At 42.0% G+C, this 27,721-nt stretch overlaps 1 long non-coding RNA gene across 1 annotated transcript in view; it reads left to right on the forward strand.

Moving 5' to 3' along the window:
- Positions 1–27,721, forward strand: part of LOC122462645 — a 309,415-nt gene that overhangs the window by 88,465 nt on the left and 193,229 nt on the right. The gene's annotated exons all lie outside the window — the stretch shown is intronic.

Below are 27,721 nucleotides of genomic sequence, written 5' to 3' on the forward strand. Positions count from 1 at the left end.
TGTGATTGGGAGCATTCATGCCCCTAGGCAGGAGGATCTGAGGGTGCCAGGGAGTCATGGGAGGATAAGAAGGAAAAACAAAACAACTGTAAATAGTTCTGCACTGAAAGATGACAAAAATACCTTTTTTAAATGTGATCAGTTGTGCTTAGAAATAGATGCATGAAAGCTATTTTTCTGTTCTCCTGTCTTTTTTATCCCTGGCTGAAGTTACGAGACAGAGAGGAGGAAAATGTAGGGGAAGTCAGGAGAGAGAAGACTATCCCCCAAATCATGCAAACAAATGAAAAGGGCCAAACTGGGGAGGGGCGAAATAGATGATTTCTGAAACTACCTCTACAACCAGCTACCGAGATTCAAAACATGCCAGAAGAGCAAGGTCATCAAACCCAGAAATGAGGCAGTCTTCCCTCGAAGGGCTAGGGAATGCTGTAGCCACATCCCCATCACCTACTGGCACCTCGGTAGTGGCATACAAACATGCAATGTACCTTACATAAAGCAGCACCCACGTGGCTCAGCAGAAGGCTGTTGTCCGTTCTGATTTTTACACCGAACAAGTGGGGCCGTGAATGACATGACACCACCCACGATGCCCAAGGTTGGGTAGAGCTGCTGCTGTTGCAGTAGTAGCAGTGATGATGTTGATGACAATTAGCCACCGGAGTTCAGGCTGGGAATGAGGAATGGATGCATCTGTCGCGTTATCCGTTCTATCAGCCGTATGATGCCTTAAGCAAGAAGGCAAAGGGAAGGCATTCTGTGTTGCTGTTTGCTCATTCGGCCGAGTGTGGGGGTTATTTGAGGATTTTGTATTTTATGGTTGCTCATCAGGAGGGACTTTGCTATTCTGTTCCTATCACATTTATTCATTTAGAAAAGAGTGGCATTTTAATATTTGTTTAACCACAATCAAGCCTTCTGTTTCATAGCTGATTTAAAATTTCATAAAATGGAGTAGACTATATTCTGTAGAGCTTAATCTGCAAAACTATGACTTTGCAAAACAAAACAACAAAAAAGCAAAACCCACCAAACAAAAATTATATTTATTTCTGCCACGAAAGCCCCTTGAAACAAAAACTGGACATTTTGATTAGCTGGGCTTGTGGGCAGAATGCCACTGTATCCAGTTATTGACAAAAGTACTTTTGGGCCCAGGAGGGGGAAGAGGACGAGAGGAAGATCTCTGCCTACAGAACCACTGATGCAGCAAGATGTAAGTGCTGTGTTGTGTCTAGTTGCATCATGTGTGAATCCATCAGTGACTTAAAGACACAGTAAGCTCAATGCAGCCTACCTTTGCTGCCTTCCTGTCTACCACTGCTGATCCACTGGTGATGAATGTTCAGGTTTACCACTTCATGCCTTCAGGAAACTTTTTATGGGCACTCTAAATGAATTTCTTTGCTGGAAAAGAGCAGGAACTTCTTCAAACTTTGGTGAAGAGCCACCATCAAATCATTATACTGGTTACACCACACTATTATTATTATTTTACAATAAAACGTAACATTTTTTTTAGATGGTAATCTTCTTGAGTGCCTTTTAATACTCTGGTTATATTCCAATTAACTTTACAGAGCAATGAGTTAGATCCTGGTTGTGGAGTAACTTGGCAGGCAAGTGTGCAGATATTATATGTTTAGCAGTATCTTTGTACACAACCTTGTATTTTTGTTATTATTTGTATGACAATTGTGCCAAGACTACAATAGGGTTCAAAAAATAACTAGATAAATTCATCCTATTAGCCAGGATGGGCAGGAATGGTGTCCCTAGCCTTTGTTTGCCAGAAGCTGGGAATGGGCGACAGGGCATGGATCACTTGATGATTACCTATTCATTGATTCATTGATGATTACCTGTTCTATTCATTCCCTCTGGGGCACCTGGCATTGGCCACTGTCGGAAGACAGGATACTGGGCTAGATGGACCTTTGGTCTGACCCGGTAGGGCCGTTCTTATGACTTATTAGATAAATAGACCTTCCTCTCCTCCTTTTCACAAGACTAGTAAAGGACAGAGTAAGGGATAGAACTCCACAAAGAGTCTCTTAGCTCATGGCCAAAGTGTCTGAGATCCATGCCTTGACCCACTCACGAAAGCACCGCATTCTTTTTAAATTAGCCCTGGAATGCTGACCTCCCAAAGAGGATACATCTGGGAAACGCTGTCTTGCTCATATTGCAATGCTATTCTTGGCAGTAGTGCCTTCTAGAGAGTATCTGTGCAAATTATATAAAATTGCAGTTCGCATCTGTTCCCAGCTGTTAATATCCATGGATCTTGGATAATCTAATGCCCATCCATCTCTGTTTGTAGTGTACTGGTTAGTGCAAACTTCCCTCTTTGCCTCTGAAACATGGTGCAACTTGAATTAGTTTTGGGTGGCTTCAGCATTAATCACATTGGTAACTAATCGGTTTCAAATGTTACATTAGAAGGCCTATGATTTCAGTGATGTTATGGATGGCACTATGCTCTTGATGAACAGAGCCTGCAGAAATGTTTAGCAACAACAACTGAGGCCAGCATGCCTTTCCCCATAACAATTGTTGGAGCAGTACATTAACAATAGCGTTGCAATGATATTAGGCATGCTTTGCATCACTGAACGTTATACTAATGCTTGAACAGCTAACAACTCTGGTAAGACAAGAATGAAACTGAAAACCTGTGCACCACTGCCACAGAGATCCTATGGTGGTTACACATCCATTTCATTGTGGTATCATTTGTGTACACTAGTATATTACTATAGAGGGACTGTTGTATTAGGAAAGGCTACCATCAATGGTGGGAGTTTGGTTTTGTCATGGTAATACAATGCCAATACACTGCAGACACAAAAGTAAGTTCTGCATGGCTTGGCAAAGAGATTTTCACATAGCCGCAGGCTGAATCTATCAGTTTCTCAATGTTCGTAAACAGGAATGAGTCAACGATAATTTTTAGGAAGGCTGGGTTTCTCGTACTATAAAGCATTGCACAAGACATGCAATGTGCATACCATCATCAGACTGTCTGTATAGCTTGTAGACTCTTAAAATCATGCAGCAGGAAAGGGGACTCTCTCAATCCACTGTATTTGTTGTTTAGCATGACCAGAATAACCTGCTAGTGCTAACATGATCTTCAACACTAGGACACAATCATCTATTATCCTACATAAAGTTGCAGGATGTCAAAATTATCCAATTGTTTGGAGCAAACAAAACAGCTCCCATGTTGCCTGTGTACATCATTTTGCTAAATTTGTTTTTAGTGACATCGTTCTGGGGCTCTGCCTCCCCGATCCTACTAAAATTCAGCCTTTGCATGAAATCTCATACGCTGCTCCTTCTGTTGACCAAAGCTCGTGGTTCATCTTTACTTTCTTTACATTTTCTTTTCCGTGGGAAGTGACAGATAAGAAAGGTTTGGAACATGATGGTTTGGGTGGGCATTTTCTCTATACTGCCTATTAACACTGTGGGGCAGGTCCTCAGCTGGTTTTAAGTTGTTTTAGTTGAGAATCTGATGCTATCTTTTCAAACCTGCCCTAAGGAAGTAACATGAGGCGTGGGCCTTTACAAATCCTTCCTGTTACCCCAAAAGTCATTCTCTACAACATATGATCCTTTTAGCCCTCTCTAGCATGAATAGCAGCAGTTTTGTCCCAGATGACAAGAATGGCAAGGTCATATCTGGCATATCAGGGGGACAAAAAAAGTAGATAAGCCAAATTTTTAAACACGAAGGACTTAACAGGGCATCCAAATTCTGCATTCTAAAAAAGAATTGATTAGCTGTAAATCCAGCCCCATTGACTTTAACTGCTTTAAGAAAAAAGGAAAATATTTGTAAAGGATATGTTTCATGCAAACTCATTTTTGTCATCTCTCTCTGCACATAATAATACCTAATAAAATCACCATGGTCAATGGGATGATAATATTTTCTGATAGGGGTATTGCAACCTTTTCATTTCCTAGTACCCTGTCTCTCTGCTGCTCCTGGTGGTGGTGGTGTAGAACTGTAGACTGAGTTACTGTGTTAGCATTCATCTAGCCTGGGGAAAGAATCTGATGATGGCACGGACCTTCAGCTCCTAAACGTACAGATAATAAAGTTAAAAGGAGAAACACAAAAGTCAGAGGGGAAGTAAATGAAAATAAGCCCTGTGTGGTCTAGGGAACAGTGCACCTCCTCTTTCTGTATTTCTCAATGGAACAAGTCTGTTGTAAAGGGTACAAACCTGAAGGGCTCCTGAAGCTTTTCAGCTCACTGATGGATTCTCTGAAACCCTCATCATCCTCCTTTTTGGCCAGCGGAGTCGATAAAATCAGATCAAGGCTTAGCATTTCTAAACAAAGGGGAGTGGTAAATGGGCTTTTAAACACTGGAACCTGTCCAGCTCATTGGGAGGCAGGGAAGGGGAGGAGAAGGGAGGGTCACGAGGAGACAGTATGAGGTGCCAAACTTTGAGCGGAGTGGCACTTGTGAGCAAAGTTGTTGGAAAGTCATTTAGTTGGCCTTGGCATAGCCTCCCTTGCTTATGCTGTGCGGGGAGGGGATGCGTGTGGAACAGATTGCCAGACGCCTGTGCCCATGAAGGGTGGGGAAAGAAGGCTGCCCTGGAAAGATGCCAATGTTCCCTAGGCTTTATGCCATGAGGATTTTTTTTCTCCTTTCCCCCTCCCACAAACACGCACTAGCAGGCTGTCAGGAAGAGCATGCTGAAAAGGATCTGACAGTTTGAACAACACTCGATGACTTAGTTTGTTTTCCCTGACTTCATGCCAGCAAGCAGGTCTATGGATGAGAGGCTTTATTAGGCTTTTAAAGCCACTGACATTGGTCTTTCTTTGACCTGAGGTACTTGAGAAGAAATGAAAACAACGTGTAACTTTCATGAAGTTGAAAGAACACCCAAATAGAAGAATATGGTTTACAAGAGATACAAAGTATCCCAAAATGCTTCCCAGGGTGAAGTGGAATAGAAAGGGGGAGTGAGGGGGGACCTCTTTCTGGGCAAAGGAAGAATGCTTTCAGTCTGGGATCTCAATGAGGAGGCAAGCTGATCCAGCTAATTAGGATATGACAAGATGATCACGTCCTAAGTATGGAGTCATAACTAGTCATCGATTATCTAGGCACCTAACATTGCTGCCAGTGGGAAAAATACTGGAAATTAATACTTCCCACCAGGAGCCTGTAAACAGGCAGTCAGTTGCTAGTCCCATATCGCTACTGATGGAGAACAGATTCAGTTTCTTCTCTTCCAATATACTGCATATACCTGTCACAAGAGCTCTGAAAGCTATGGTATAAAACATGTATTAGCAGTGGTAATAGGAAAGGACTGTTATAAAGCCACTGGAGGTGAGAGCACCTCAAAAAAAGTCAGATTTGGTTCTGTATATTCTCCAAACTATCCAGGCTTCTTGCATCCTCAGATGTGAACTTTCTGTGTGAACCATGCCTTTATTGTGCACAGAAGTTTGGATCAGAGATATTGGCAGGAAACAAAGATTTAGCCCTTGCTTCTGAAAAATCTTTTTGGAGGTTGAGGGGAGAAGGAGCCATGGAAGCTAGAGGAGATAGAAGAAAAAGATGTGAACCCCCTTGAGTGAAAAAATGGTTTGAAATAGGCATTGTCTACACACGTTACACTGATTTAACTAAATCCATTTTGAAACTCATCTAGGGTATGTCTACACTTAGAGCTGAAGGTGTAAATTCCAGCTGATCAAGCTAACATGCTAAAAATAGAGTGTAGTTATGGCAGCGTGAGTGGTGGTGGGGGCTAGCTACCCCAAGTACATAACTAGTCTCTCGGACAGGTTAGTACTTGGGGCAGCTAGCCTCTCCCATTGTTTATGTCGCCATGGCTACCTACTATTTTTATGCACTAGCTCAATCCAAGCTAGTGTGGATTATCTCCTCAAGCTGGAATTTACACCTCCAGTTTGAAATGTACACTTCCCTTAGTTAAATTGGTACAACTGTATTGTACAGAAACTCTTTAAAAAGTTTGAGTGCCTTATATCAATATGGCTTACGGAACTGAGTTAAGCTAATATTTATATTTCTGTAGTTTCTATGGTCCTCAACCAGGCTGGCACCCGTTGTGTTCTAGAAATATATAGAAAATGGGCTAGTAAATAAGCAACATTGATATAAAGCACTCTTAAACTGATTTAAGAACATCTACATGAGGGGGTTGCACCAGTTTAACTAAATCAGTTTCTAAACCAACTTAGTTAAATCAGTGCAACCTTTGAATGTAGATGAGGTCTCAGTTGATCAGGATTTAAGACTCTTGGATGTTGAAAGTGGGTTTCATTATGCTGGAAGGAATCTTCACTGGGAGAAAGAATAAAGAAGAGTTCATTTTATTTGTTTCCCCCCCCCCCCCCAGCCACAAAGAAGGGAAATGATAATCATTCAAGCTTATGGGACTGAAGGAATTTTTAATTATAAATAGAGAGAAGATGCCTTAACAAACAGTTTGGTTTCTGGCCTATCGATCTTTGTGGAAAATGGTGGAAAATGAAATGAATCTATTTAGGTCCAAGCAGACTAGCTGAACAGTTTGCATTATTACTAGACATGGATGATGAATGGTGGTGGAAACTCACTGAAAGCCAGATCCAAAAAAACCCTTTGAAGTCAATGGGATTCTCTTCATTGACTTTGATGGGCTTTGGATCAGACCATGACTACCTAGTGAACACAGAAGGAACAAAGACGTGGTTATAAGAGTAGGGCTAGCTAATATTTTCTGCCACCTGGAGACCTCACAATGTTGTGACCCAAAGGAATTCCAGTAGTGGCCCAAAACAATTTGAGCATTGGCCCAATCCTGCTCCCACTGGAAACAATGACACAACGCATACTCCTGTAGAGAAGGAGGCCTCCAGTTTTTAATATTCTCACTATTCATTGTAGTATCTTTGCTTATAGGATTGTGCTGTGTTCATTTGTGCAAATTAATTTTGGAAGGTTCATGTTCAAAAATGAAGGGCATTGCAGTGGTGTTCTGGAGGGGTCTAGCTCTTTTCCTTCTAATAATATCTTCTGTTGTGCTAAATAATACTTCAGAAGGTTCACATATTGATTAGCAACATGGATATTCAAAGTCTACCCAGTGAGCTCAGGTCAGCATGACATCTTTGTTTCCTAGTACTCAGATGGACTGCTTGCCAGGTCTTTAAATGGTTCATCTAGCTAGCCATGCTTCACTGGAGGGACTGATTGCTTCTACACTAGTCCATGAACTTAATGAGCAATGTATGAAAAATCTCTCCAAAGGTTTGATGTTTTGCTGTGAACTTCTGTTGCTGTGAATCAGGGAGAGGGTTGACTTGGAAATAGGACTCACTACTGTGCCTTTTGCTTAGGCTCTTAAGCTATTCCAGTTGTGAGATTTTTTTCTTCTTCTTGTCTTTATGTAGGACTGACCATTCTGAATGATCATGTTATTGCATGTGTCCGATGAGCCATATGGAAGCTGTGAGGCTTCTGGAGTGTTCTGGGAATGTAATGTCTGAAATTGATTAGCTCAGCATTCTTATTACTGCGTTACATTCACAGCCATATCCACTTGTTCCCTGTAATTTATTTACATTTTTTATAAGCAGCCTTGGTGATGACATGAGAGATTCCACCCCCACCCCGAATGCCCACACACACCCACTTGAAATGAGACAACTGAAGACCAAAAACATACGATGAGGGGGGAAAGGCTTTTGGCAGTGCTATTTGGGATTCCCCTTGACTAAGTGATGGGCAATGTTTTGTAAAAGATGTTTGTACAGTGCGTAGCATTAGATAACTCGAAGTTTCTGACTTGGAAGTTTCAGCTCTCGTGGCAACGTCAAACAGTCAAAGACAAGTTATACGGGCTCCATGAAACGCCCCTGAAGTAGGGCTAACATTACCGTCTACATTTTATTTTGCTTCCAGCAAGAAGCTACAAAATATACAGAAAGTAGAATTTTACCTCCTGGCAACATCCTGGATTCTTTTTCTCTGAGGCATCTGTAGCTACTGTTTCCACACACCTTCCATATACTTGGCTTTCCTGTCCTGCTTCCAAAAAACCTACTGTCAGTTGTTTAACAGTTTTGCTAGCAAATCGGGCTGTGGGAACTTTTGCTTGCTGTGTCTCTTTGTTCTCCTGTGTTCGAAGAGTCTGTTATTTTCCTGCACCTGCAGAGCCTGTTAATATCCTCAGTTTGTTCAGTTCCTTGACTACATTGCAAACCCACAGTGACTGAAATGCTGTCGGGTGCATCTTCCTTCCTCTTTTTTAAAATTATCCCTATCGTACTCTTCAGTCTTGATGGCCATCCCATAAGCAATGAAGGCTGAACAATGAGGAACAGAATTTGATTCAATTCAGTGGAACTGGTCTCACTATGAAGAGGTTAACCTAAAAAAAAAAAAAAGAGACCAACTCAGAGTATTCATTAGGGGCATGTTGTTGGCCACAGTAGTTGGTATCTAAAAACCACAAGAATTTAGGAAATGGCAGCAGCAAAGGCTGGTGATACCTGAAAGCAAAAGTGCTAAATTAAACAAATAAAGGCGCATTCAGACCCATTTTAATGCAGCAGGTAATCACACCACTCAAAATAGGGGAGACAAAGCTTTACCCAAAGGAACTTCCATTGAATTATGGGATGGAATAGGACTAGAATACCACCTGGTTCTGTTTGTCTAGTTGGTTCAGACAGTGGGAGATTGTTAAAGAGCTGAACCCCGGAATGATTTCCTCGTAATGCACTTCTACATCAAAATGTTATACATTATTTTAAATAGATTGAATAAAATAGATTATGCCCCCTTAAATCAATACACAAAGGGGTCTATGAGTGAGATGGCGGAGGCTGGGTAAGGCTTGTCAGGATCCAAATTGTCCTCCTCCTGGTTCCATTGAAATCACAGACTGGGGCAGTATTATCTTCTCTGTGGAGCTCCCACAAGGTCCAGGCCGATAGTGCTTCTCCAATGGAGCTGTTGAGGTATGCCAGGGGCTAAAGGCAGTGTAAAGGCACAAAGCGTCCACAGAGGTGGTCCCGACCTTCCAGGGATCCATAGGGAACAGCAGAGTTAGAGGACCAGCTCTATGCTCATATCTGGTTTTGCTGTTCTAATGGAACAATGAGATTTCCTCCCTCAGAGACCTCTCTTTTGATGGAATGGGATGATCTGGGCCCTTACCTTTTATGCCTTGTTCCAGCAATTCAGCCTATGCTCACCCTGATGCCACAAATCAAGGGAACTTTGTTACATCTTAAAAAAATAACACAATGAAGCCCTCATCTATGTCTAAGGCCTTTGGATGCTACCATGATACAAATAATGAAAAAGAATAATAAGGCACTTGTCACCTTTAATAAAAACTTGAAACATTGTCCTTGACACTTACTATTCCATCGTCACGAATTCATGCTTCATTGGGATCCTGATAGTATTATGTATCACATCTGTGTAAATCCCCAGAATATTAAACATTTTAACAAGGAATCGCAAATAACAGGAATGCACAATACAGCTATTGGGCTGACTTCTCTACATCAAAGCAAACCACATGTAACCCATGACTAGCACCTCTCTTTTCACTTACATTTTCTACTTTCTTCCATGAAACATGCCTCCTTGGAAGACACAGGGGAATTGTTCAGTACCTGAGTGAGTCAAGATGAAATAATGGCCATGGAGGGGAGCTTTGTTTCATGAGTTATGCCTCTATGTAGTGTGGCAAATTGTCAGCACTACTATGATGGGTCTTGCACTTTCTCTTCTTGGGTGGGGGTTCAGGGCACCGTTTCTTGCCCCTGAACTGGGGTATTAACTGCCCCACTAGTGTCCTAGAGGAGGGGAGTGGAGAGGGAGGGACCCGGGCCCACCCTCTACTCCGGGTCCCAGCCCAGGGGCCCTAGGGATAGCGGTAAACCACTAGAACTAGCGGTTCCTTCCCCTGGGCTACTTCCCTCTCCTGCCCTTCAGCTTGTGGGGCTTCCTGCCCTCCTCTGCACAAACCAGGTGTCCCTTTACCTAGGGTCTTGGTCTTCTTAGCCCACCACAGCACTTCTCCAAACTCTCCTCTGCTTCCCTCCAAACTGCTCTCTGCTCCAACACCAATCAACTCTGTTTCAACTCCTCCAAACTGCTCTCTGCTCCAATGCCAATCCACTCTGCTTCAACTCCTCCAAACTGCTCTCTGCTCCAATGCCAATCCACTCTGCTTCAACTCCTCCTCTTGTCTGTCTGATTGAAGCAGGGTTTTTTTTAAATCATGTAACTGGCTTCAGGTGCTTTAATTAATTTATAGCAAACTTTCTTCCCTCTACAGGGAATAAGGCTCCTTCTAACCCTCTCCTGCTGCCCTCTGGCCATGCTGTATCACAGTAGATATAATGCTTGAGAGCTATATAAGCTATAAACTCCACTCAGCATCTTGATCTGTAATTGTACATCAGTCATCAATGTTACATTTTCAACCTGGGTTGGATTTCAAATGAATGGCCATTTTTTTTTCCTATGAGAGAACTGGGTAATTGGCAGAGTTGTGGAAAATGATGATCCAAATATGCATCATTTCATTCTGAGCCATTTTACAACCCAGAAATGTTTGGGTGCAGGTCATTTGCAAATCAAAAGCATGAGAAATGCCAAGTGTTGCATGGCCATCACGCAAGAAATATTTTGAAATTTAAATATGAAAATAGGAAATTGCAAAATATTCATGTTTTCTTTCAATTTTCCTTGGAAATTTTTGAGTGAAAATTGATGCATTTTTCACTCCAGTAATGCCTCATTTCTTTACCAAGACCCACATAGCTGGATGAGGTTTGGTGGGGGAAAAGGTGAAAAAATCAGATTTTTTTAGGTTTGTTGAAAACTTTGTTCTTGTTTAATAAGAGGGAATATTTGAGTTACAACAGGTTAAATAAATACAGTAAATGCTCTCTGGGCCTGATTCTCCTCTCACATTGGTGTAAATCAGGGCTAGCACCATTAAAAACAAAGGCGTTCTGCTGCTGTAAAGCCAGTTAAGTTAGAGGACAATCAAGATCCTTATGCAGTAGTTCTACCCACTACAAACATAACTCAGCCCAAGAACATTTATACTTCAGCTAGGTTTACACGCCGAGCTAGAGGCGTGATTCCCCTGTTTGCACACGCACACTCACACTGGCTCTCGTCAAACTAGTGCGACTGTACAGAACACTGTAGCCACAGCAGCATAGGTAGAAGCAGCAGTGAAGGCATGGCTTAGTCTGAAACCCGGGGGTATGTATTTCACATGGGTTAGCCGGGCCTCCACCGCTCCTACTCATGAGTCCACAGCAACACTGCGATTTGTACTCTCACTAGCTTCATGAGAGCTAGCGCGCGTGTACGCACACTCACAGAGGAATCCCATCCTTAGCTCGTAGTGTCGATGTAGCCTTCATCTGGCAGTTCTACTGAGCCCCTTACGCATCGACTGGAGGAAACATCCCTTGTCTGCTAAAGACTCCAGGACTAGCTCTCCACTTTTTAAAAAAAAACTTTGTGCTGTCATTAACCAACTGGCTGTAAAATGCTACCCTTAAGATGTGGTAGTGGCTCGCACTTTGCACAGTTGTGACAACACCAGGTGCAATACAGGTCCATCATGTCCCCTATGTTGTAAGCACAGATTTTAAAGTCTCTTCTTTAAAAGTTCAATGAGGATGACGAGTGACTTGGAGAGTCGCAATCTGCCTTCCAGTTTACCCGAGGCAGAGGGCGGTCTGGGGGTCATGGACCCTGTAGCAGCTCCCTGTCTGGCATGGTGTGTCTCTCACCCAGTGTGCCAGCACGCTGGAGAGTGGAGCCTGGACTCCACCCACTCGCTCAGGAGAGGGAACAGCAGCTCTGTGGAAACTCCATACCATCGTTGCAAGGCTGATAGCTGGTGCAAGGAAGTAGAGGGGTAGGTGCACAGGACAGGCCATAATCTGGCCCAACATAAGATTTGTGAACTTTGTGCACTGATCTGTATTTCTTATGTAAATCAAAGCCCAGGAGAGAATGCGAATCCATTCTATGTCACCTGGTACAGAGCCCTTGGCTTATTTTATTTTTAAGCAACAGCTGAATTTTCAGGAAGAGCCATGTGTGTTTCATTTCCCCATCTGTGGCATCCTTTCTAGAAATCCTAGAAATGTAGGGCTGGAGGGGACCTCAAGAGGTCATCTAGTCTATCTCCCTCCACTGAGACAGGATTACATTATAAAATCACATGATGAAACAAAACATCCAGTGTATTTATTATAACCAAATACCCCCAAGTTTTAAACCTGTATTGGAAAATCTGGCCCAGTGCCACAGTTTCCTGATCTGCAAAATGGGGATGATAATAATATTTATCCAACTTGTAAAGTGCTGTGATATGCTCAGGTGAGAAGGTCTAAGGAGGAGACGTCATGCTTTATAGTTAGTCCTGCCATGAGTGCAGGTGACTGGACTAGATGACCTCGCGAGGTCTCTTCAGGTCCTAAGATTCTATGCCTTCACTGGCTGGTAACCCAGAATCTCTCTCAGGGCAACATAAAGTAGAAAAAAATTAAAAATGGAGAATGTTTTTTTCAAAAATTAGATCACATAAATGGTCTGAGACAGTAAAATGGAGATTTCATTTCTTGGTGTCTAATGAACACTTATTTTCTTGTCATACCACCAAAAGGACTTTTTAAAAAAAATAAGCAGGTTTATAAAGAAACAGATTTGTTCTTGCAATAGTTCCTTTTGAATTATGTTCTCCTGCCCCTGCCACCCCTTAAAAGAAAAAAAGTACATGCACATCCCCTCTCTGTGCTCTCTTAATTTCTTTTTTTAATTTAAATTTCCCTTATGAGAAATCAGATATATGCCTGGTTTATTTCTGAATAGCATTTCTTTTAGTCCCTGTAAAGTTGTCCATTTTTTTTTTTTTTCAAATGTATGTGCTGATCTGCTGTGTTCTTTAATACCTTTCAGGAGATTTCCATTCTCTGCATCAAGCCTTCCTAAATTGTCTCTTTAATCCCCAGGTTCTTAGTGCTTGGCAATGAAGTGCTGCGATCGGAAGGTGGAGTTTTCTTCTCATTAGCTGCTTTTAACATTCACCTCCTTTGTTTGTGTATCTTCTTTAGATCCCTTCCCTTTGTGGGCATGGCTTTGCTGTTGCGAAGTGTTAATGAGCCTCGGGCAGGGATGACATCTGGGACAGAGGACATTAGGTTTTGAAAACGTACTTCTCGTGTTATGAGGCCTGTTACCTCATTTGAGCAGCAATTGAAGCCTTTAAAGAGCAAAGACAAAGGAAACACTAGCTTAGGGCTGCTACTTTTTGTCATGACAGAAGTCCAAGGAAGGGAAACAGGGAGGGGGAAGGAGGAGTTATGAAACAACATTTGTAAGGGGGAGGAAAAAGAGAGGGATATGGTGAATTGATTTGAAAATACTGAGAGTCACTTAAACAAATACCTGGCATAGGAATAAACTGATATAGAATACATCTGTGGCACACCCATCTGTTCAGATCCTTTATATCCGATTCCATAGTCATGGCTATCAGAGGAAGGAATAAAACTGTTAAAGCCGTGCAATCATAGGCACGTAGGCTGCATCTTACCGAACAGATTAAACTAGTGATTTACAGCCTCTGGGCTGCAAATAGATGTCAGGGGGTCACGACCATCATGACCTTCCTGTGTTGCCAAAGGAAAGGGTGGTAGATCCCGGCTAGATGGGATGGTGGATCCCAGTATGGGAAGGGTTGATTCACCCCTGCATTACTGCAGGGTGACACCAGTGTGACTCAACTGGAATCTGGTGGATCAAGGCCTTAGTCTTAATTCCAGCAATGAATACCTGCTATTTCAGAGGAAAGTGACTGGACCTGGATAATTGTTCAATACTTTATAAATACTGAGGAACGGAGCTGGTTCTAGACTGATCTGACTTTGCTGCTCTTTCCCTGTCAGAGGGCCTGGGCTTCTTTGGCCACATGAATGACACCTCTCTTGGAAGAATCATCCTGATAAAGCAGCACTTCCAGATATGAGTCACTGTGAAAGTTTTCCTAATAAAATAAAGTGTAGTGCCCAGGGGCTTTGATACATGTTTGAGAAATTTGTAAGCAAACTATTTGTCGGAATGTAGATATTTGTGGGAAAGTAAAAAGCCACCTTTACTGGAGGGGAGGGGAATCGTGTGAATTTGGAAGCTAACAGCAGCTGCCAGATGGCCTAACGGATTAATCCCTGGTCTAGGAGCAAAGAAGTCCTGCATACTAATCCCACCTATGCCACTGACTGACTAGCTGTTCATTACATAGGTAAATATCACTATCCTCATTTTACATAAAGGGAAACTGAAGTTCAGAGAAGTTAACGGTCATATAGCCCACGGTCATACAGTGAGTTAGTGTCAGAACAATTATTATAACTTATAGCTCAAAATTGGATACACAGTTTTGAAAATTTAGGCCTCGATCTCCCAACCACTAGGTCTATGTCTCAACCACTAGGCCACAGTGCCTTCTGGCAAGTTCCTTACACTTTCTGAGCCTTCAGTTCTTAGTCTGTAGTTGTTATTTTTGGATTATTTGTATTAAAGTAGTACCTAAAGGGCCCAATCATGTACAAACAGCTCAAAAACACAGTTCCTAGCTGATCACAGTGGTCTGGTGAATTACGCATAAACTATTAGCCAGGAGACCTGGGTTTCAGTCCCAGTTTTGACACTAACTTGCTATAGAAGAGGGAAGCGCCCTTGCCAGGAAGAAGCATATCCTTTGATAGCTACACAGAGACCTTCCCAGTGTTGCCCTGGATTTGAGGGGTGTGCAACCAAATTGTGTGCCTTCAGGCTCCATGAATTAATGTAACAGAACACCACATAGTTAAGGGTTAATTTGGAGACAGGCTTTTAGAGACATGGTCAAATCTAGCTGGCAGTTTCTGCTAATCAGAATGGGAGGAGGGGACAGACAAGTAAACAAGTGAGTCTGAAAACCTTGGTGGTTGGGAAACCTTGAGTCTAGATGCCTCTGATATTAAAAGTTTTTATTGAAAGTTAGAAAAGTGGTGATATAGTCGGGGTCATTATGACCTGTGTGTTTTGTAGAAGTTAGTTATAAAAGGTGAGCTAATAGAGTGTACTTGCAAAAAGAAAAGGAGTACTTGTGGCACCTTAGAGACTAACCAATTTATTTGAGCATAAGCTTTCGTGAGCATAAGCTACAGCTCACTTCACACAGCTGTTACTCTGAAGAGTGTACTTGGGAGCAGTCCTCTGAAACCATCTTGAGAGACTTTTTCCTGACACCTTTTCTCCCCGGTGGGTGAGCAACTGGTCACTGCGAACCTGCTGTTAATTACTCAATACTGTTCCACATGTTAGGTGAATATCTGGGATGTTCGAAACCTATTGCTTATATGTTTGTGTGTGCTTACATCTAATAGCTGCAGTATTAGACAAGAGCATGCTGACTTGCATTACTCCGTGGATCAAACAGAATCGCTGAGTTCCTGTTAATTTATTCCTTACACCGCCTGGAGTGAAATAGTTAAGTTGCCCCTCTTGGGGATTCTGAAAACCCCGGGTAACACCAGGGTGACAGAAGGAAGATGGAGCAACATTGGTGATGCTGGAAATTGACATCATTGCTATGGCTGAAGTAGCCTTACAAACATTTGCTACAGTTCTTCCACTGAAAAGGGCGGGCTGGAGATTCCATTCAGCAGTGGATCCTCTGGCCTCCGCCTCTGAAATATCCATCCCCCTGTCCCAGTCCACCATCCATGCAAAGACTTTGCACGTAACCTCTGGAATCCAGACCAACACCAGTTCCGTTGCCGGGCTGTTCTCCAGGGCTGTTGTCTAGGGGTTTTAAACTCAGTCCCAAATGTAGAAGTTCCATAAAGTGTCTTTTCCCAGCTTCTGAAAGGCATCCAAATCCCTGTCTGAAAAGTGAAATGAAAAATTGGATGACACGTATTTCTGTCATGGAATCAGGTGACTTCAATGCCTGGAAATATATGGTATCCATGCTGTTTGCATGACAGGTCTCTGCATGTTATAACCCTGGCAACGATCAGTGCCATGAAAGCGAGATAGCCTCCCTTTCATTCCTCTCAACAGCTCTTGCTCCCTTTCCTGATTAGGAAAAAGAGCTATTTATGGGAATAAACAAGGTGATCTCTATATGGCTGATTCCAAGTCGTAGCAGGCTCATACCCCCTCAGAAAAGGTAGAAAAACTCTTAAGCATCCATAATGTGCATGTGTAACTTACATTTAAAATGGAAGAAAATTGTTTAAACAAAAGAGATGCTAAAATAAAACAATTAACTGGAATTCAAAGATTTTTGCATTCCCAATTATTTCACCTGCACAGTCTGGGAAAAATAGCCAGCATTTCCAGAGGAAGCACTTTTTGTAGCTTTTAAACTCTAAAAAACAATATTTTCAATCAACTTTTTTCCCCCTCTAAAAATCAGTGCCCAATGACCTGAAGGCAGGAGACAGCTGAGGATACTGTTGCTGGCTGCAGAGTGAATGTTATGATCCAACTGTCCCTCTGTGATATGGATGCCGCTGAATCTCTAGTCTCTCTAGAGTAACGTACACAAAAACATACTCCATTGAGGATGGGGGAGGTAAGTAAAAAAGGGTGACCTTAAAGAAAAGGGGTGAGTGGAAGGATGTTGCAGGAAGAGGAACAAGGGAAGGTGCAGTGTGCATCCGATGAAGTGAGCTGTAGCTTATGCTCACGAAAGCTAATGCTCAAATAAATTTGTTATTCTCTAAGGTGCCACAAGTACTCCTGTTCTTTTTGCGAATACAGATTAACACGGCTGCTACTCTGAATCCGGAGCTGTAGATGCTGATAAAGGACTGTGGGTGTAAGAAGTTGCATTGTGCTCAATTACTGTGACTGGTTGAACAGAATTAAACTATGGTTACACATGAAAGGAACTTGGTTCGGATCAGTTTAATGTGACTGGGCATTAGTAAAGTTATATAGTGATTGTCTGAGCCAAAGTTATAAAGAGAAAAAATGTGTACATTCTCTCCCTCTCTGTCTCTGTCTCGCTTTCTGTGTGTGTGTGTGGGTCTTTCCATTGTTCACAGTTCCAGACAAGTGAAATAATACAATGTGACCGTCCTCTGAACTGTTTCCTGGAAAATGCAGAAGAGGTTCCATGCTGCTGGCTCTGTGCCAAATTCTGCCCTCTAACATGCATGGTGAAATTCCTTTGACTTCAGTGGAATTGCACAGGTGTAACCAAGACCAAATTTTTTCCAGTGCCTCTGTATAATAGTGTCATTCATGCAATAACAAAATGAATGAAGCTGTTTACATTACAATTTTGCCCACCTAGCGTTCCTAATTATTCTAGTGGTCTATGGGATTCTGTGCTCCAACATCCCCAGGTTCTCACCTTGGGATCTAAATTTCCCGTAAACTGCAGTGTTTATTTCCAGAATAGCAGTGATCCTGTGAAACCAACTCTATTGGGGGGTGTTTCAATAGGGGCTTTATGTGTGGGAAGATCAAAATTGCTCCAAAAATATGCAAAGTCAGTACAATGAAGGGGACTAAATTCTGCCCTTCTGTGCCAGTAGCTCCAATTTGATTTCATGAGCGCAGCATGGGAATCCAAGCACAAATCTGAAATGGCAGAATATACCTTCTAGCTGATCACAGGATATATGCCACACAAAATGATACAAGCTCCTCTTTTCCCACAATTTGTGGTCATTTATGGTTATTGTTGGTTGAATAATTCATTGCTGTATTTTTATGACTTCATTTCATCTGATACTCATTTACATTTTTTTCTCATTACCTGACCAGCTCTGCATTCATTTTTGTTTAGGAGACAAAATGCGGGAAAACTCACAGGAAGAGCCACCTTCTTCTAACACTGAACAAGGAACTTTACTAGAATGAGGAAAATACTAGGCCTAAAATGTGTCTTACTGATTCACTGCAGCTCTCCTTCCTAGAATATTCTCTAGACCATTTCTGCTTGGCATCTATCTACCTATCTAAAAAGTAAAAGTACACATATCCTCAAATTCCTTCCCTTGTGAAGATACCAACTGAAAGGAAACAAACTGTGTGTGTTGTTTAAAGTCAAAATTTGGCTGGAGATGCATAAGCTAAAGATGATAAAATATTTTAAGGCAAATTTTAAAAGATACATATATCTTCTTGTCTTTTGATTAACAATAATTTCCCCTCAATTTTCAAAAGTGTCTGGCTACCTTAACAGAACATGTAAATCCTTCCTGTGCAGGTAGATGTGCAAATCCCTCTTTCACTAGTCATGAGAATCAGTTTACTTACACTATCATTATTATTTTTTCAGCCATTGCATCCGATTGCACCTCGCACATTGTAGGCGCAATAAGATTATAAAAGCAGTGTGGTCTCTGTGCCAAAGAGCTTGCAATGAGTGTGATTTGGGTTTTTTGAGCATCCAAAAGTGGGTTCTCGATGTTTCATTAGAGCATTCACTTCTGGAAACTGGATGCTGAGGGCCTATTCCAAAGCTTACTGAAGTCGATGGGAGTTCCCCCCACCCCCCATTAATTGCAGAGCTTTGGATCCGTGCTCAAGTGTCACACCACTCAGGATATTTTTATTTCCCCCTTTTAATGATTCTCTCTCTTCCTTTATTCCCTTCACTTCAAAATCAAAGCTACTGTGTTCTCGTATAACTCTCCTCTCCATGCTGGGCAGGCTTGATCTCCTGTGGGTATTTCTTAGGCCAGGAGAAATGTCCAGATGTCTCTGCAAGCTCATAACTGCCTTGCATGACCTGCAGGGTGTTAGTTACTTACATAATTTATTTTAGTTATTTTATTCCTTGGGATTTATAGCCAGAAGCACCTCCCATAAGCTCTCTAACCCCACACAGCAGGCTGCCTGTTCCAACGGGCCACAAATATATCACCTTACTTGGGTTGGGGCATTTTTATATCTTTAAAAGTTAATCCAGCTCTGAGCTGGATTAAGGGTGGAACATCCCCTTAACCAAAGGCACATAAGGTCAGGGCAGACAGCCATGTGGATGTTCCAGGCTAAGAACCGGAGACATCAAATTTTGCCCTAGATAAGGCCTGGTACATTTTGTTTTGCTGGTATTTTAAATCCTGAATGTGGGTGTTCCCAGGAGAGGGAAGGCGGATAAGAATTAGACTAGGCCCAAGTAGAAAAGGCTGCCTGAGAACTAGGTGCAGACAGGATATTAGGGAAGCAGAGACTATCTGGAAAGGAGCAGGAATAGCACAGTCTTTCAGTGGGGCGAGTTGGAGAGCAAGGTGAATTCATTGCAAAGAATTAATAGACAGGCAAACTGAAACAAGTTGCTAGTGACAGCGCAATGCACTCAAGCTGTGTTCTCGTGGTTCGTGTCGTCACCACAGTACTTTGATGCATTTTGTTTCCCTTGTATCTCACAGCTGTCTATCACTTATTCCACAGTGTTATATAATACACTGGTAAAAATCACTGATTGTACACCCTCTGCGCAACAAAATGCTTTTAACTGTTACCCCTTGAATAAATAAAACACAGCAATCCGCTGATTCCACTTTTTACTGCTTTCGATTAGGATCTGTTTAAAGGAGGAGTTCTTGGTGTGATCTCTCACTTAGCACAGTGTCAATCAGGAGTAATCTGACTGGACTCAGAGTTACATGGAGGCAAAGCCAGCATAAAAGCAGAATTGGGCCCTTTGCCTTTAATTGTCAACCCTGCAGCCATAGCATACTGGAAAGAGGAGTGTTCTTGTAACAGGACTGGCCCTTTACCAGGTACTCCTATTTTGGTTTGATCCAGAACATCTGTCCACTTCATTTAACCAGCACAGGCCCAATCCTCCAGTGCTAAAGTCAGTGGGGAATTTTAGGTGGATAAAGTCTGCAGTCTGGGGCTCCTCCTTTTCAATCAGGTCATTTGTCTGTTGCATTTTACCTCTCAATGCACCAGAAATAAATGCTCTTAGCAGGTTTTTTTGTCCTCGATATTTTCATTCCTTCACTGTTTTATGGTTTATTTTTATCTAACAGGTTTTGGTTTGCTGCCCTGAGTGGTGGGGTAAAGGCAAATTAGGCACCTGGGCCCAGATCCTCTGAAAACAATGGAAGATAGGAGCCTAAATATCATTGAGGCTCTGGGCCCCAGCCCCTTTGTTTGCCCTGTGCAGATCCTGGGTCTGGATCAGAGCATAGCCATTATTCTCAGACCACTCCCCACTGTCAGCAAGTGGGCGGGGAGGGAACAGAATTGGTAGGGAATCACGGGAACTTTGGTTCTGCCGCCTCCTCCCTTCTCTGATCAGACTATATGGCCAATCCTGAGTGGGAAAGATAAGCTTCCTCCTTTCAAGTGCTACCATAACTTATGCACTCTGGAAGAAGAAGAAGGGCACCGGGGAGGAATTGTGATTTTCCAGGAATCTCAATTCCTTTCTGCTGCTCCTGGAGTGGAACAGAAGTTACACACTGACACCCATGGCTGGGCCATGTCAGCTGACTCAGGCACTTGGGGCTCTAAAATTGCAGTGTAGACGTTCTGGCTCAGGCTGAAACCCAGGCTCTGGGACCCCTGGAACATCTACGCTGCAGGTTTATAACCTCACAGCCCGAGTTCCATGAGCCCAAGTCAACTGACACGAGCCAACTGTGGGCATTTTATTGCAGTGTAGACATACTCATAATCTTCAGTGGCCTGCTGAATGATCTAATCCTACCTTCAAACCCTTATCAGTCACAGGGAGATTTTATTTTGGGGGTGATCCTGACCCTTTTTTGGAGGGGGAGCTGTTTCAAAATGTTTAGAAGTTGATTTTAACAAATATTATAAATTGTCATATAAAATTTTGGATTTGGGTCTAGATGTCCGTGAATACTTGGAGTGTCTGCTGGATGGGGGAGAGGGTGGGTTAATATGAGCTCATGAGAGAGATAAACAGAAAAAGAAAGAGAGAGAGAGAGAGGGAGAGAATATGTGTGTGTGTGCGCACGTGAGAGAGACGGACAGTCAATATATTGATTTAAATAAATATAAATGATTAAAAAATAAAATACTAAAATGATTGTGCTATACAGCTCGTCACTAACAAAGCTCATGGAGAGATCTAATCAGGCCAAATGTTCCTTGGGTACCTTATAAACAATGTTAAAAGATACATTGATCATAACTTCTTCACCGATGAGACTATAACGAGTTGTTAGAGAGCATCTCCATGTAGTGTGGGGGAGACACTCAAACTAACAAACGTGCCTGTTTGAGTCTGATTAAACTGAGAGGAACTGGCCGAGAAAGTTGTCTATTTAGATGTTTATATCATGCTCATCACTGGGAGGTCTGGTGCTACCTCATGTTAAAATCACTCACTTACTCTCCTCATATTTGGAGAAAGGACAGCAGTGAAGAGCGTTTTCTCCTGTTAAAAGTTCACTGTATTAAGTCATATGTTTAAAATGTGATTTTTAAGGCATTAGAGAGAGTGCCATATCGATATTGTTCTTCAGCTAGGTCTAAATGCTTCTGTGGTATGTTAACAACCCATGTCAAGCAATACTGTTTTAATGTGGAGGGGTCCTTTTTAGATTGAGTTAGATTTCATATATATTATGGCCATAACTTCATTTAGAAGTAAGTCTGAGTCACGCATTTGAAACAGTTATGTTTATACATTCAAATACATACAAATGTACACAGACAGGAGTATGTGTAAAAGAAAATGTGCAAGCAAGCAAGCAAGGGAACACACACACACACACAGGGGATTAACAGCAAGCCTATTCAAACAGGAAGATGGAATGACACATTGCAGCTAGTACTGGGTTTGAGAGTGATCCACAAGGATGTTGTTTTCACATTACAAAATATACTTAAAATAACCCAAAGCAGAATTATTTTTACAGTGGCACGCTATAGTCAATGACACCCTCTCCCCCCAAATCTAACCACATTTAAGTGACCCTTCCATATTAAAATAGCATTACCGTACTCCAGGGTGTGTTTTAGTGGACTATAAATACATTTCTCAGGTGGCAAAAGGCAGTCGGCCTTCACCCCATGCCTCCCAGCACACCCGAGGCCCCTGCTAATGGCCCTGTAAATCATTGCCCTGTCATGTTTTTAATCCCGTATCGAACAGCAGGGTTATCTGGGATGTAAAACCTACCAGCACATATCTCTGCCTGAGCTCGGATGCCGCTCCCGCTATTTTGTACGATAAATTCCACTGTCTTTCTCCTAGCAGAGGAACACAGGCTGCATTCTTGTCCCTGCCTCATCACCTTGTGTACTTGCCACACGCCAGCTTTTCTCTGCCTTTGGTCTCCTGTTCGTTTGAACACTTTCATTTCTCTGTTTTGCCAAACGTTCAGCCTTTTAATAAACATGGATCTGGGAAAATTTAAACAGTTCCATCTCGGTTTTGGTTCTCATTCCCTTCATTTCGAGCTGAGACAGCTGGTGTGCTCAGGGCCGGCTCTGCAGGTTTTGCCGCCCCAAGCAGTGAAAAAAAAAAAAACTGCCCCCGTGGCCGGCAAAAGGAAGACGCTGCCGCCGAGGCGGGCGGGACAGAAAAGCTGCTGCCACAGTCGGAGGAACTGCTGCGCCAAGCAGGTGCTTGGAACGCTAGGGCCTGGAGCCGGCCCTGGGTATGCCGAGGTCACTGCCTATCATGCTGACCAGCCTTGTCTCACTGCTTCCTTGTGCTCCCCCGTCTGTCTGTATCCAACTGTTGTTTTACGCTTAGAGCTGGTCTACACTAGAAAATTAGATCGACCCAGCTAGGTCGCTGGCGGAAGTGAAAAATCCACACCCCTGAGGCACGTAGTTCAGGTAACCTAAATCCCTGTGTAGACAGCGCTAGGTCGATGGAAGAATTCTTCGGCTGACCTAGCTCTTGCCTCTTGGGCAGCTGGACTACTTGCGCCGACAGGAGAACCCTTCCCATCAGCCTAGGTAACGTTTACACTGAAGCGCTACAGCAGGGCAGGTGCAGGGCTGCCCTTGTGCCACTGTAGCATTTCAAGTCTAGACAAGCCCTGAGCCGAAGCTCTTTGGGGCAGGGACCTTTTTTGTTCTGTTTGTACAGAGCCTAGCATGGTGGGGACCTGGTCCATGGAGAGGGCTCCTATGCACTATTGTAATGCAAATAGTAATAATTAATAAAGCACCCAAATTATTTAATTAAAAAAAATGCACCAAGTTTCTTTGCTGTAGTTTTCAACTCTCCAATGTACAGAATCAGCCATACAACTTTTGTAATAAAATGGGACCTCTAAAGAGGTAAGACATTTGTTTCTTTTTTCTAAATAAACAATGATCCTTCCTATACATGATTTGCTTCTTGGTACACAGTGACATTGTATGACTCTAGTTGAAAAAACAACAACAAAAACGTCACTTCAAGTCTATCTGAGCCTGCTTCTCAAAGAATGACTTGATTTCATAAATAATATCTGGAACGAGTCATGGACATCACAGGTTTTCTTTATATGTGAATTCACTGAAAAGGCATCAGGAGTTTTGTTTCAGACAAGAGTATATGTTACTGGCAAGCAGAAAAGTGCACCTGGATCCAAATGTTGCTAACATTTCCAGAGGGGGGTTTCAAAACTGAAACCCAGCTCTGAAGTTGGGAAATGGGCCCTATGTCAATATTGGAGTGAATGACTTGAGCCCATAATGCCAAAGGAGGAGTGGCAGGATCCCGAAAGAATAGTTTCACTAGGCCACTTGAGAAGGATTCTGCTGTCCCACAGCCACAGGGAATGCATTTTACACAACCCACTGTTGGAACACGATGCCACTAGAGCTTAGGATAATTTAAAACAGGACCAATAAAGAGCAGATTCCGGTTGCACCTCTGTGTGGGTGGGTGCGTGCTGGTGCGTGCTTGCACAGTATAGTTGGGGGAAGTTATCTTTATAAAGAATGGGGGGGTTAAGAGAAGGAGAGTTCAAATGAATTCAGAGTGACTGAGCTGAGCCATTTTTTTATACAGTGATCTTCTGGATCGTCAAGATGTCCTTGTTTATTTTCTTTGATTCTGCTTTGATTTAAAATTCTAGGCTCATTAAATGCCATAAAAAGAAACATTTACATAATTTACAAGACCTTTATATGAACATTTTAATAAAAGAATACACCTTTAAATCAAATCACAAAAGCATATGTCATCTTTGAAGGAGAAACTTATATTCTCAAACACAATAAACATTGTTCTATTACTATGTTAATTTGGAAAGCAGGTCATGGGAAATTAAATTGCTTAAAATAGGTCACCAATTATAACTCTGCATTCTATTAAAGTAAGTGCATCTCTGAAATCTTTATTAGTTTATTTTAATTAAAGGCACAAAAATATTCAGCGTTAAATTATTGCCATTGGTATGTTTTACATTGATACAGTCACACATTCCTTTTATTATGCAGCGTAAAATGCTGCAGATCATATTCATTATGATGCATGTATTGTCCTTAGTTATTTTATCTGTAATGTGAGTCTCTGATAAATAATGTTTCATTTTAAACAAAAAAGGAGAACCTAAATAATGATGCAATTTTAAATGGCTCATTTATAACAGGAAGCACAGAAGAACTCTTGTGTCTATTTGAAAAAATACCATTGACCTCACCTAAATGGCTATAGTTTACAAAAGGCCTGAATTTAATTTTTATCAGCTATCTGGATACAATGCTATATTTCACATTATCACAGTGATAAATACAGATGAAAGGCCATATGCCTCTCAGAGTTCTCATATAACATTCATTAATACTAATGGTAATGATTGTACATGTGTTTACTGAGCAGTGACTATTAGCCCCTGGAATCTGATTTAAAGATCATTGTTAGGGTTCATATTAGTATATACCAAAGTTGTGTGAAGCTTTCCTCTGAAATGCTCACAATCAGTGGGTCAGGAATATTCGTGATCTTCTGGTAAGATATTCAAAGCTGCATAGGAGATTGAATTGCCCAACTCCTATTGAAATGAGTGTGTTGTATATCCAAATCCTTTAGCTTTGACAACTAACTATGTAGTTTGTGTGCACATGCATACATACACACACACACAGCTATTTTATGCTGCACTAGTCAGGTAAAGGGGTATTAAACTGGGTGCAAATATAATTTACAATTTACTCCCACTTGAAGGTTCCTTTGCATTGCAAAAGGGGTCTAAGATGACCTTAGTGAAAATGAGAATGAGACCTGTATAATGCAACTTAAATGAACCACCATGAAATGCAAATGCCTAAACTGAGTAATGGTGTGATTCTATTGCTCTCTTCCCCATCTGCTCCCTACAATTTGTCATCCCCCACACATGGTGTCAAGTATAAAATGTGGAGTAAGCCCTTTGAGGCACAGGGCCATATCTTTCTTTTATGAAGCATCCAATACAACTTTAGGTGCTATAAAGCAATTACTGCTACAAATAATTAATAAGTTGATCTTCCGAAAACAGAAGAGAGTTCAGGCCATGCTATACTGACATTTCAAGTAAACCATCCAAAGTCAGGAGAGTCAACACAAAGGTGAGGGACTGGACAGTCCTCGGGATCAGAAATAGGATCTAAACTGCCTTTTATCTCTATGCCACTAGTTCAAATGCAGCCTACTGGCCAACTTCTGCTTCCAGTTATACCTGTGCAAGTCCACTGATCTCCGTCTATGAGAAGTTTACATTCGATATGCTTGGATGTTTTCAAGAGCCAAATTTGATCCTACAGCAGAAGTGATGTGGAATCAGGCGTGCTTTCGCCTTCAGTCGAAGCCAGAACAGTCCCAAAGATTCTTTGGCTCAGGTTCTAAAAGTTGTTTGGCAGCGCATGTGAAATGAGTTGGTGGTCTCAGTCCAATCAGAGTCAAGGGTGTCCACAACCCCCAGGCTTGCCTGACAAAGCTCCATATTTAGCTCATGCTCTTGCAAATGGCAAATAAAAAGGGCAACTCAGAGGCACGCTGATTTGAACTTAAGCCCTCAGCTGAAGGGACTTTGGATTTACTCAGCATAGCTTTCAAAATAGTCACACAGTCAGCAGCACTTCTGGCCTTTCCTGAGTGCTGAATTGCATTATGTTTGGAATTCCATATTTTACTTAAAAGCTGAGTTTCTCAGCATCCTACTGGTAGCCCTTGTGCCACTAAGAAGTAAATTTTCATCTCTCTCTTTTAAACAACCATACAGCACTTCTAACAGTTGTGACAAGATGTCCAATGTTAATCTGGTGGGTCCTGCGCTTTTCTTGCCAGGGAGCTAAGATGCCACCCCTTGCCCCTGTTCTTGGGGCATCAATGGCCCCACTCATGGCCCAGGAAGGTGGTAAAGGGGAGGAGTCTGGGTTTGTTCCTCACTCTGAGCCCCAGCCCCTCTCAGCCCTTGCAGATTCTTACCCTCTTCCCCCTTGGGTGTGGTACCTGCAGTCCTTAGATGCTAGGGAGAGGAGTCTCCCTCCCCTATTGGGCAGGGTCCCCCTTACTTCAGTTCTCTGATTTTCCAAATCTCACAACACACCTCTAGACTCCTGTCCCCTCTTCTTCCTCTGTCTAACTGAAGCAGGGGGGTTTATTAGGTTCCTAACAGGGCCTTAATTGACTGCAGGTGCTCCAATTAACCTGCAGCCACCTTCCCTAGTCTACAGGGAACCACACCTTAATTAGTCTTGAGCTTCTATATTTCCCCTCTAGCACTCTCCCATTGCTCCTTCTGTATCACACAGTATATAGTATCACAGTATATCCCACAGTATATCCATCCTTTCAGCCATGGATCCTAAAGAACTTTTTCCAAGGAAAAATCATAGTCAAATATCATTATCCCCTTTGACAGAAGGGAAAAGGGGGAACAGAAAAAGGAAGTGACTTACTCAGAGTCACTCGGCAGGTTAATGGCAGAAGGGGGAACAGAATGCAAGTCTCCTGGCTTCCTGTCCAGTGCCCGATCCACTAGACTACTCTGCTACTATAACAGAGCTGGGGTTAGCACTATCCGTTGCAGAATAGAGCATCCCATGGAAAATCTAGCTTTTTTCTTAAGAGCTCAGCTGATAATGATGTTGTATTTGAGACAAATAATTTTGCCATTGATTTTAAATAAAAGACATGTTTGAAAATGGGCTATTTGCCTCCAGCATTACCCTATTTTTCTAACTGCACTTCTGTTACTCAAAGGCAATAATGTAACCCTGACATAAAATCACACGTTAAACGTGTGACTTTGAGAAAGAAAATCAAAAATACTATTCTCTAAATAAAATTCTTCTATAGGAATATTATATTTGTTAGTGACTATATGGCTGTTATATTAGCAAGCATTAAAACAAAAACAAAACTGGAATCTAAAGCAATGAAGGTGACATAATTTATAATTATTTACTAAATTAAATAAATTATTTTCTTGATGCTGTTGCCAAATAAAATTTGCTGAAAATACATGAAAACGTATTATTAGGTTGTGCAGAATGTGTAATTCTGAATACATTTCTCTGTCCTGGAAGAATGTTCTTATTGACATAAATGCTTAATTTAATCATTTAACTCTTCTTTATTGTTTACATTTATATATGTAAACTTGATATTTCTCCTATTTAAGCCAATGAACATTTTGGATTTAGTCCATAGCTTTGATTCTGGTATCTTCAATATTTACTTGTACAAATAGT

Source organism: Chelonia mydas, chromosome 13, assembly GCF_015237465.2.
Source record: "Chelonia mydas isolate rCheMyd1 chromosome 13, rCheMyd1.pri.v2, whole genome shotgun sequence".
Taxonomy (NCBI): domain Eukaryota; kingdom Metazoa; phylum Chordata; order Testudines; family Cheloniidae; genus Chelonia; species Chelonia mydas.